The sequence below is a fragment of the Theropithecus gelada genome, chromosome 13 (genome assembly GCF_003255815.1).
Source record: "Theropithecus gelada isolate Dixy chromosome 13, Tgel_1.0, whole genome shotgun sequence".
NCBI lineage: Eukaryota > Metazoa > Chordata > Mammalia > Primates > Cercopithecidae > Theropithecus > Theropithecus gelada.
The window spans coordinates 102125554-102136010 of NC_037681.1; the positions used below are offsets into that span (position 1 = coordinate 102125554).

Here is a 10457-nt window from a genome sequence, read left to right on the forward strand (position 1 = left end):
ACAGTGCCAACTGCTTGCCTCCAACTTGAATGTGCAGAATTGTCAGATATGATTAGATTTGCTTATAGGTGGATCTCTGATCTGTGATTAAGAACTCTTGATTTTCCCCCTGCACACTGTGCTGTAATTTATCCTAAACCTTTGGCCTGGTCAGCCCTCAGTTCTGGCTATTTCTTTTTCATGTATGTGTGTGTGTGTATATATACACATATGTGTATATATACACATTATATATATATAAACACACACATTATATATATTATGTATATATAATTCTAATCATATATAAATTAGCATGTATATATGATTCTAATTTGTAATTTCTAACTCTGCCAATTCACTCTATTCTTTTGCAATTAACAAACTTTTCCTTAAAAATTCGAGGTCTAAACCATAAATGGGCTTCATTACATCTTATCCCAAATTACTTTGAATAGGAATTTGGGATATGAAACTGTGAATACGTAGGCAATCTGGTGCTGGAGTTGAGATGGAATGAAGGAGCAGAAGTTATATTGTGCCTTGAGTTATGAAACATCAAAGTAGGATTACTTTTTTCCAACTCCAGGTTCCAGAAACTTTGCTATTCTCTATATGAATCCATGGCTGCATTGAGCTGTGATCCATTGCTGAGAACACGATTCTGAGTTCTTTTATGGAAGTCTATCATGTTATTAATCACAGAGAATGTGTCTTAACACTGGAACTTCAAATTTACATTCCTATGGAATGGAATGGGTAATTAGTGGGTTACACTAATGAACAGAATGGGTAATTAGTGGGCCAAGAAGATTCATGATTTGTAAATTAAAGCATAGGGTACAGCAAACATGGTGACTTAATTATTGACACATTTTTCTTACACTTATGCTTAATCTTTTCTGTTTGAGCCTTCCTCATTCTCACTGTAATACCAGGAAATGAGTGAAAGGACCCCTCCTTTATGACACAAAGAGTTGAATTAGGCTTAGCTTTCTACTCACCACCACATTTTCCCTGGACCTCTTTCAGAGAATTATCTGACCCAATAACTGAATGGGTTTTTCCATTTATAAATCCTTTGTAACTCTAAACGTTTACTCAGTGTGCTGTCCCAGTTTTATACTCCTGATAATGCTATTCTGCCAATGACCAACACAGAACTCCTCCTATCTATGGGCTGTGTGTGTGTGTGTGTGTGTGTGTATGTGTGTGTGAGCATCATGTGGCAATTTCCGTTGTTGCAGTAGCTACCTATTGAGTTATAAGCGGGAGAAAATACAAATTAAACAATTTCTAACATCAAATGAGTTACCTCCAGGAGTTTAGCATCTTACAGACTGTGCTAGAGGCTCCTGCCACATGTCTAGCTTTTTAAAAAACTAATGAATTTATTTCTTTACACATAGCTGAAAGTAATGTTACAGTACAGAAGTTATTTACAACTGTGCAGTAATGTGTTGCAAACTAAATTATCTAGAAGGCAGCAAAAGTACATTGTGAAGGTATATAAAACTGTACAGCGTTTATAGATACACTTTGTAAATGATTATTGGCTCTGTAGTGTTTCAAGTTATGTTCTCAGAAAGATAAACAAAATGCCCAAGATTAAAGGAAAAAAGATACAAACCACGTGGATTTGACTCCATTAAAAACACTACAGGGGTCCTGGTTCTGTGTCCCTCTGCCTGGGCAGCTGGCATGGCCAACGCCCTGCTCCGCACCAGGTCCTAAGCCCAGTCGGAGGCCGTTGCAGCTCTGTGGCAACAAGACCATGGCTGGGACTGCACTCCTGCCCCTCTGACCTGGAGGTCACCGTTTGTGAGAGATAGACACCTTAATTTTATTTTCTTTAGTTGATCAGAATAGAGCAAAAATTTTTTTAAAAATCCACTCCGTTCTCCTCCTCCTGAAATGCCTCTGCAGTTGGTTGGAGAAAAGGGCCCGAAGGTCACCGTTTTCAGCAGAAGTTGCCATGTGTGCGCCCGGCACAAGGAGCTTTGCCCCCGCCGCGGCAACTGGTGGACAAGAGACGTGTTTCACCTCCCCAACGTCTGGAGCAGTCTGGAAGAGATGGAGATGTTTTGGCCTAGTGCAGTGTCTCTCGGGGTCTCTACTCACCCGGGTGGACATGGCACTCCCTCCTTGGCCCCTGGGGCTCAGCAGCAGCCATGCAGCCCTCGCCTGCGTCCTGTGGTCATCCCCCGGTGTCACACCGGCAACAAAATAAAGTCGTCGTTGACGTCGACCATAGGCACGTAGAAGGAGGGCACCTTGTTCACGCACAGGGACTAGTGCCCGACAGGGTCCAAATTCTGCGCTTTCAGCTGCCACTCCATCCTCTGCACGGCATTCAGGGCCGCAGCCTCGTGCTGCTGGCGCATGAGGAGGCAGGTCTTCATGCGGTTGTACTTGTCGTCCAAGTCCTGGAGCCAGAAGATGAACTGGTGGGCGTTAAGCCAGTCGCGCACTGACTTGTTCTCATCACCCTGGCTCTCTAGGGGCATGTTTTAAACCTCAGAGTCCAGCAGCATCGTGTCGGTGCTGAATAGCACTGCCTAGTTGGCGACGGTCCTGGCTGCCGGGCAATGAACCTGCAGAATCTCCTGCTCACAGGACACATCAGCTTCTCCTGATTGATGCTGTGCTGCAGACGCAGCTTTCCCCTGACCGCCTCCTGCTGCCTGAACAGCTCCTTCAGGGACTCCGCCAGCGAGGGAGGGGGTGCGATCACCGGGATGTGGAGCTTGCTGAGCGACTTGCTGTCCAGGAGATAGGATCCCGCGTAGGTGACGTCTTCGGCGTGCCACTGGGGTGCCTGTGGCGAGCTGCGGCACAGAATCTTGAGCTTCTCCTGGATCTTCTTCCTGGTCTGCAGGAATTCAAAGTAGGGGTTGGCCCTGTTGCTGTGGTAGGGCTCGATGGCGTCCAGCTTGATGGCGTCCACGATGGTGACTAGCGTCTGCTGGATCACCTCCGGCGTCTGCTGCGTGGACGTGTTCAGTTGCTGGGTGGAGCGCTGGAAGCAGCGTTTGCCGGATGCTGGGCCTGGGCGTAGTCTCAGTCGGAGCCGCGGGCCTGGGACACACTCATTGGAGTGAGGTGTGCTCTACTTACTCTGATTCACGAGCATCTGCAAGTTCCTGGTCATGTGCTGAGGGTTCTCCCCCACTCTGGGTACTTTCGGGGCTTAGGCCGTGAGTTTTGGTTCTGTGGCTTCTCGGTGGATGCTGCACGGAGGGCCTTCGGCTGGGGCGGCAGGACTGGAGGCCTCAGTGTTGTCCTGGGGGCCAGCACTGTCCACAGCCTGGGCTTGTGCCACAGTGTCCATGGAGGGTGGGGGGCGTTAGGGGCACAAAGGGATGCGGCGGGGAGTCGGGGGCTTCAGCCTTGACCCCCTGGTCTCCGCTCCCCAGTGGACACTGTTCAGGGGGAACGGGCGTGGGCTCCATGCTGGAGTCCAGATCCCCAGAGGCCCTCTCTTCTGGCACTGCCTCTGCCTCCGTAGCTTCTAGAGCCGCATCCAGCTTGGGCTCCTCTGTGGGGAGCTGGGTGGAGGCCTGGTCGGGAGGCAGTGCTGGCTGCTCCTCAGCCACTAAGGCGGAAAGATCCCTACCGTTTACGACCACGGGGCCCCTGGAGAGATCTTTTCTGAAGGAACAAGACTTTCTTATACGGGTTCTGTTTCAACATCTGGGACATCTTTAGTCTGCAAGGGAAGCTCCGGCAGTGAGAAGGACCACAGGTCCAGGTCGTCTTCGGGGCTGGCAAAGGCGTCTGCCCAGGGCACCAGATCCACCTGGCCGAGGGTAGACAGGCTGTGGCTGTTGTCCAGGAAGCTATTTTCCAGGGGTTCCAGAGCCTCCACCTGAGCCACAGCCTCAGGGGCCATGTCCAGCGGAGCTTCCGGAAGTCACTTGCAGTTGCTGAAGAAGGACTCCAGCCCGGAGGGAGGGGCTTAAGGAGCCGCCTCTGAGGTAGAGATGGAGGCGGGGATGGCTTCTGCCCAGTCTTTGACGTCCTCCAGTCCTGGCTCAGCGATGGGCAGAGTGTTCCAGGAGAGAGGCGGAAGTGGGGTGGGTATGGCACCTCTGAGGTGCTGAAAGGCCCTGGGGCTGCAGAGTGGAGGGAGTCTGCAGAGCAGAAATATTTCGGGGACTCAGGGAATCTTTGTGGAGACTTCAGCAGGAGGTCTGAGCCCACAGGCCAGCTGACAGGGTTTTCAGAGGCGCTCCCGATCAGACTAGAAGCAAGGGTCTGCTCGGCGGGGTGGGTCCACTCGACAGGCTCCTCTGTAATGATGGTGCTGACCCTCGTCCAGCGGCTCCAGGTAACTGGGCTCTGGGGGGATGATGGGGGCCGTAGCCTGCTGGTCCTCGGTGGCGTTCAGGTACGGAGGAATGGCCCCTTCGAGGGAAGGAACCAACAGCTTATCTCTGGGGGAAGGGCAAGGTTTTGCTTGTAAACTTGAGAAGACGCCCTCTGTAGATGGGGTGACAGTGACAATGGCAGAGCATCGACTTTGGGCGATGGGAGATCATAGTCTGTGGAATATTACCCTGAGGCCCTCTGTAGATGGGGTGACAGTGACAATGGCAGAGCACCGACTTTGGGTGATGGGAGGTCATAGTCTGTGGAATATTACCCTGAGGACAAGCAAGCAAATTTCTCCGTGGGAACCAGGGGCAGGGGCGCCCTGTCTTCCATCTGGTGCGGCAGGGGAGCGTCGTAGCTGGAGGCGGCAGGAACACTCTGCTGCCTGAAGAGCTTGTCTTCCACTCTGAATTCATCCTAGGGAGTCCTCCTAATGTCGACAGAAACCGACCGGTAAATGTTTGTGGAGAGAGTCTTGGCAGGAGCCTGGCTGGCATCTTCCGAAAGCCCACTTGATGTCACGGAGAACTTGTCAAAAAAGGAGGGGGACAGGCGCTGGAAGGGGCAGTGGACACAGACGTGGAGTTCTGGAGTCGGCGCAGTCGAACACAAGGTCCGTGTAGTCATCGGCGCTGCAGGAGGGGGTCCTGGGCGTGTGCATCACCTCCTTGTAGCTGGGGCAGGACAGCACCGATGTAGGGGTGGGCACGCCAGTAGGTCGGCTCTAGTCAGGCCTGGAAGACGCAGGCAGGACCTCTTTCATGTGAGGCCCTGCGAGCCAGTCTTTGGAGTCTGCACCTGATCCCGGGTGTAGCTCATTTTTGGCAGCAGTCGACTCCTTGAGATTTTTGTCTTTAAACGGAGGGTCCAGCCCAGGCGGTTTCTTGGCAGAAATGTCCAGACCCTTCTTCCACCTGTTGTCTGCCGGCTTCGCCCTCTCCTTGAGGTTGGGATCTCCGGACCGGTGCCTCAGCTTCTCCATCTGCTTCATCCTCTCCTTGTGCCCCTTGTGGCACTCCTCGATCTCCAGGTCCTTCTGGGAGAACATCCTCTCCAAGCTGGTCATCATCAGGTCGACCTCCCCCAGGAGTTTCTCCCTGGGCCTGGCATCTTTCTTGCCTGGGTCTTTGAACTGCGATACTTTATCATGCCCTGTTGCTCATCTTCATAGAGTCGCCCTTTTCTTTCTCTGCACTGTCCTTGAATTTCTCCTTCAGTTTGGCCTCCCTGAGACTTGGGTCCTCCTCCCTGGACTTGTCTTTGAGCAGGCGGGGAGGGCTGTCCTTGTCCCTGGCAGTGGGCTTCTCCTGGGTCCCTGTGATGCCTCAGAAACCAGTCTGCATGCCTGTTCCGGTGCCTCTTCTTCTCCTCTGTCAGTTTCTCCCTACGTTTCTGTCTTACTCTTCTCTTTTAGGATGTTGATGGTACTAGATCCATAAGGCTTTAGTTCCTTTTCTATTTTCTTGGAAGGTTCTCTCTCCTAATCACTTTTATCTTTCTTTCTGGTAGAAAATAATTCAATGGTTTTATCTAGCCCATCTTCTATGTCAGCTTTCATGTAAGAAACTCCATAAGCAACCACCTCAGAAAGTCCTTTTCATACTGGCCAGAGTCCTTCCAAGCCCTCCTTGTAATCTCTGCCCTTCGCTTTCTTCTCAGCCTTTTCTTTCTTGGCTTTCTCTCTCAGTAGTGGCTCTTCTTATATGAGGATGAGGATGAGTAGTGTCTGTGCCTCTCCTTCTCTTTCAGCTTCTCCAGGAGGCAGGTGCTCTCCCTGGCCTCCTCCTATGCAGGTGGCTGCTTGAGACAGACCTCCAGGAAGGCAGTCAGCCCTGGCTCCTGCTCTCAGTCCATGAAGCTGTCAGAGGAGACCTCACTGATTTTATCATTGGAGTGTTCTCTGTACTCATGGAGAGCTTCTTCTTCTAACTTTTCAATCAGGCTTTTTTCTGTGTCCGCACTTCTCAAGGACATCCTCTCCTTGGAATGTTCTTTATCCAACTTCTCTTTGTGTTTGCCTTTAGCCTTGTCTTCAACAGAGTGTTTCTTTTCAGCCTTCTCAGGGAGCTTCTGTTTATTTTTCTTATCTTGCGTGAAATCCACTGAAGCTCTTTCCTTGCTGTCCTTATACTTTTCTGGTACTTTGTCCTTCTCCTTGTGCTTTTCAAGGACTTTCTCTTTTTTGTCTCTCACCCCGTCGGCAGCCCCTCTGTCCTTTCTCTTGGCTTTGGGGTTCTTGTCCTTTTGCCTCTCAGGGTGCTGCTCCTCAGAAGAGGACTTCCTGTGTCTGTCAGAGGCCTGGGCCTCCTGCCCTTCCTCCTTCTCCTGGAGGCCATCCACCCTCTGCAAGTGGCTGACCTCTCTGATCTTGAACCCACTCCCTGTGTAGTCGTCTTTGTCATCCACACTCTCTTCTGTGAATATGTCTGCGATGTACCAGCTTTTCTCCTTGCCTTTCTTGTCATTTTTGTTTTGTTTTGTTTTTTCAGAGAAGTCTTCTGAGGTAATCCCAGGGAAAGTCTTCTCCTTTTTCTCTTTCCCTTGGTCAAGAAACGCTTTCCTTTCTTTGTCTTTGCCATGTGTGTCTTTATGTGTTTTCCTTGGTATCTTGGTATTTTTTTCTCTTTAAAACATTTATCAAATTCTTTGTCCTTCTGACATTTTTTGAGGAGAGATTTCTTACTTTTATCCTTGTTACTGGACTTTTGTTTGTATTTTTCTGGTTTTGTTTTCTCCTTCCTTTCCTTATCAAGGCTGTCCTTCTTCTCTCATGCTGGGTGGTATGGTTCCCACGGCTCCAGGCCCTTCCCAAAGTCGCAGTCAGACTTTTCCTTGAAGACCATCTGGCAACCACACTCCTTCAGCTCTTCCCGGTGTGCGGTGTGCCTCCTCTGACTTGGCCCTGCTGTCCCTGCGCTCCTTGGAGCTCTGGAGGGTGTCCTTTCTGTCCTGCCTGGCCTCTGCAGACTTTCTTTCTTCTTCTTGTGGTTTTCCGAAAGGTAACCGGGGACACTTGACGCTTTTCAGTCTGGCCTTTTCTCAAAGAGTTTTTATCCAAATAGTCCCTGTCCTTTCGGAAGACGGGCTCTCTGTAGTCTTGTTTCTTCCGGGCCCTGCTGTCCTGCTTACTCTCCTGGCTGTCCTCTTTCACTGTTTCCAAGATCAACTTGGCCACAGAGTCATTCTTCAATCCCTGTAGTCTGTCACTGCAGAGTCCTAGCTGTCCCCCACTTTGAAATCAAAGGATGAATTGGACAAGTCAAAAAACCACCGATTTTGCTGATCGCCAGAAAGGCTAAATTTGGTGTCTTCATTCTCCAGAAACTGATTTTTATTAAAATATTCATCAAAAGCAGAATCTTCCCTATAAACTTTTTCTTGAGTTTTTCTTTATCTTCTTTAAAAGTCTCCTTCTCTTTTGAAATGTTGTCCTTTTTTTTTTTTTTTTTTTTTTTTTTCCAGACAGAGTCTCACTCTGTGCCCAGGCTGGAGTGCAGTGGCACAATCTCGGTTCACTGCAAGCTCCCGCCTACAGGTTTCACGCCATTCTCCTGCCTCAGCCTCCCAAGTAGCTGGGACTACAGGCGCCCGCTACCACGCCCGCCTATTTTTTTTTTTTTTTGTATTTTTAAGTAGAGACGGGGTTTCACCGTGTTAGCCAGGATGGTCTCTATCTCCTGACCTCATGATCCACCCACCTCGGCCTCCCAAAGTGCTGGGATTACAGGCGTGAGTCACCGCTCCCGGCCTGTCCTCTTTTAAATCATTCTTTTTCTCTAATTTTTAGGGCTGGTGTTTTGACTTCTTCTTTCTCTACTCTTTATACAGTCTCAGTTTTTGTTCTTTTGAAGACTTTTCATTCAGAGATTTCTCCTTTTCTGTTTTATTCCAACAGTCTTTCTCTTCTTGGAAAGATCTGCTGATGTCTTTGTTCATGTCTTTGATTCTCTTCAGTGATTTTTCATCTTTGGAGACCTTATGATCTCATCTTTACGGAGCCATTCTTTCTCTCCTGATTTCATTTTGCTAAGTTTCTCTTCTTTTTTAAAGTGGTCTTGATCATGCTTTAACACTTTTATTTTCAGTAGAAATATCATTCTCTAAAAGTATAGCCTTATCTGACTTTTGCTTGTAGTCATCTTATTCATATGTAAAACTTTTCAATTTCAGCTCTTGGCTGATAGAACACTGTCCCTTCTCCTTGTTTTTGTGTTTTTGTTTTGTTTTATGTATTTTGACAGCTTTCCCCTTCTTGTCCATCTTGAGGAGGGTGCCTCTGTGCTGGAGAGGAAGGGGCTTCTCTTCTCGGACAGGGAGCCCTGCAGCCTGCCCAGCTTCCTGTGCTCCTGCTGCTTCCTCACTGGCTTCAGCAATTCCACACTGGAGCCCTCAGAGGAGTAATCAGACTCGCTTGTCAGTCTTTCCATGTGGAGTCTGATAAAGAACTGACCTCTGACCAAGCCAGGAGAGAAACGGTTTTCCAGTTGTCTGTCTGCCAGTGCTTGGTGTGCTGGTCTGTGTGGTTGGGGTTCTGCTTCTGGGTGGCAGAGCCCCCTTGAGATGAGGTGGAGGAAGCGGACAGGGAGATGAACAGGGAGGGGTCCTTCAGCACCAGTGGGGACCCCTTGAGGCAGCTGGAGCTCCCCACGGAGTCCCTGTCACCCTCCCTACTCTTTGAGGACTCACTCTCCAACTCTGAGGAACAGAACTTGTCGATCCATTTTCCAAAGCGAACCTCTCTGCCTTTTGTTTCTTTCCTTCACTTCTTTTTCATTTGATTTTATTTGTCCTTCTGCTGCTTGGCATTAGAAGCCTCTTGTGTCTTACTACCAGGCAATATCATATGTGCCGAGAGTCTCAGCTTCTCTCCTGTCCCCATGGTGACACTCACATCCTCCTCGTCTGATGTGTCTGACGGGATATGATGGGATGCTTTCTTTTGTGCAATAGTGTTATTTTCAGTGTAACTTTTAACCTCCATTTTGGGTGTAGAGGTAAAACTATTGGATTTCGTTTCATTTCTTTTCTGTAATATTTTTTCAACAGATGCACCTTTCTCTTCTATTTCAGAGACTATTCTTTTTCTTTCTCTTCTATTTCAGAGACTATTTCTTTCTCTTCTATTCAGAGCACCTTTCTCTTCTATTTCAGTGACTCATAGATATATGGTAAAAAATAAAAAATAGTGTCTTAGATGGCTTCTTCTACTCTTTCAACAACCTTCTTTCTAATTATGGCTACTTACCACTTCTCTGCTTTCATGAATATCTAACTTGTGTTCAATAACCACAAAGTATCAATATCAGCTAATACCTATTCTACATCTTGCAAATAAATAGTGGGATTTTATATGCTACTTTAGGCCAGTGTGAAAAGAATCTTACATGTTTCACTTATATTATTAAGTTCTAATCACTTTTTAACTTAACAGTTTCCCTAAAGAAAATACAAGCTTCAAGATAGCACCACCAACAAAAAGTCAATTTTGTATGTCTACCTTCTTGTAATAGAGTGAATTATTGTTTCCAATTCATCAGTTCCATGTAGTAGTTATTTATATACTCATCTTCATACCATTGTCATGGCTTCCTTTACCTCCATTGACTTGGTGCTTGGCCATAATCACTTGTTTTGATGAACATAATGCTAATGGATAAGATATGAGTGAACACTTGAAATGAGCATGTATGATTGACTTTGTGCTCTTCTCTTCCATCTTTTTTCATTGGCAGTGTCAGCTTGCACTTCCTCTGATCCAAGGATAATGAGTAACACTTAGAGCAGACCTAGAACAACCTCAGAGATTGGGGCCAAACACAGCTGAGCCTAGCCTACATGGCCAAACCTGAGATGATGTGAAGACATCTATGATACAGATATAAATGCTTATTTTTGTATACCACTGAGATTTTCTTGTGGTTTATTTTGTAGCATTATGTTTAACTCTCTATATTTATTACAGTGTTTACAATGTAGTAGGTATCTCAACATTTGTTTAAAATGAACAGAATGACCATTATTTAAATCAACCCATTAAACAGACAGACACATTTGGGTAGATGATACTGCACTCAATAATCCTAAACAAGATGGGAGTTTTTAAG

At 47.6% G+C, this 10457-nt stretch overlaps 1 pseudogene; it reads right to left on the reverse strand.

Annotated features, from left to right (window-relative positions):
- Positions 1–2189: 2189 nt before the first annotated feature.
- LOC112604516 lies at positions 2190–9954 on the reverse strand (annotated as a pseudogene).
- Positions 9955–10457: the final 503 nt, after the last annotated feature.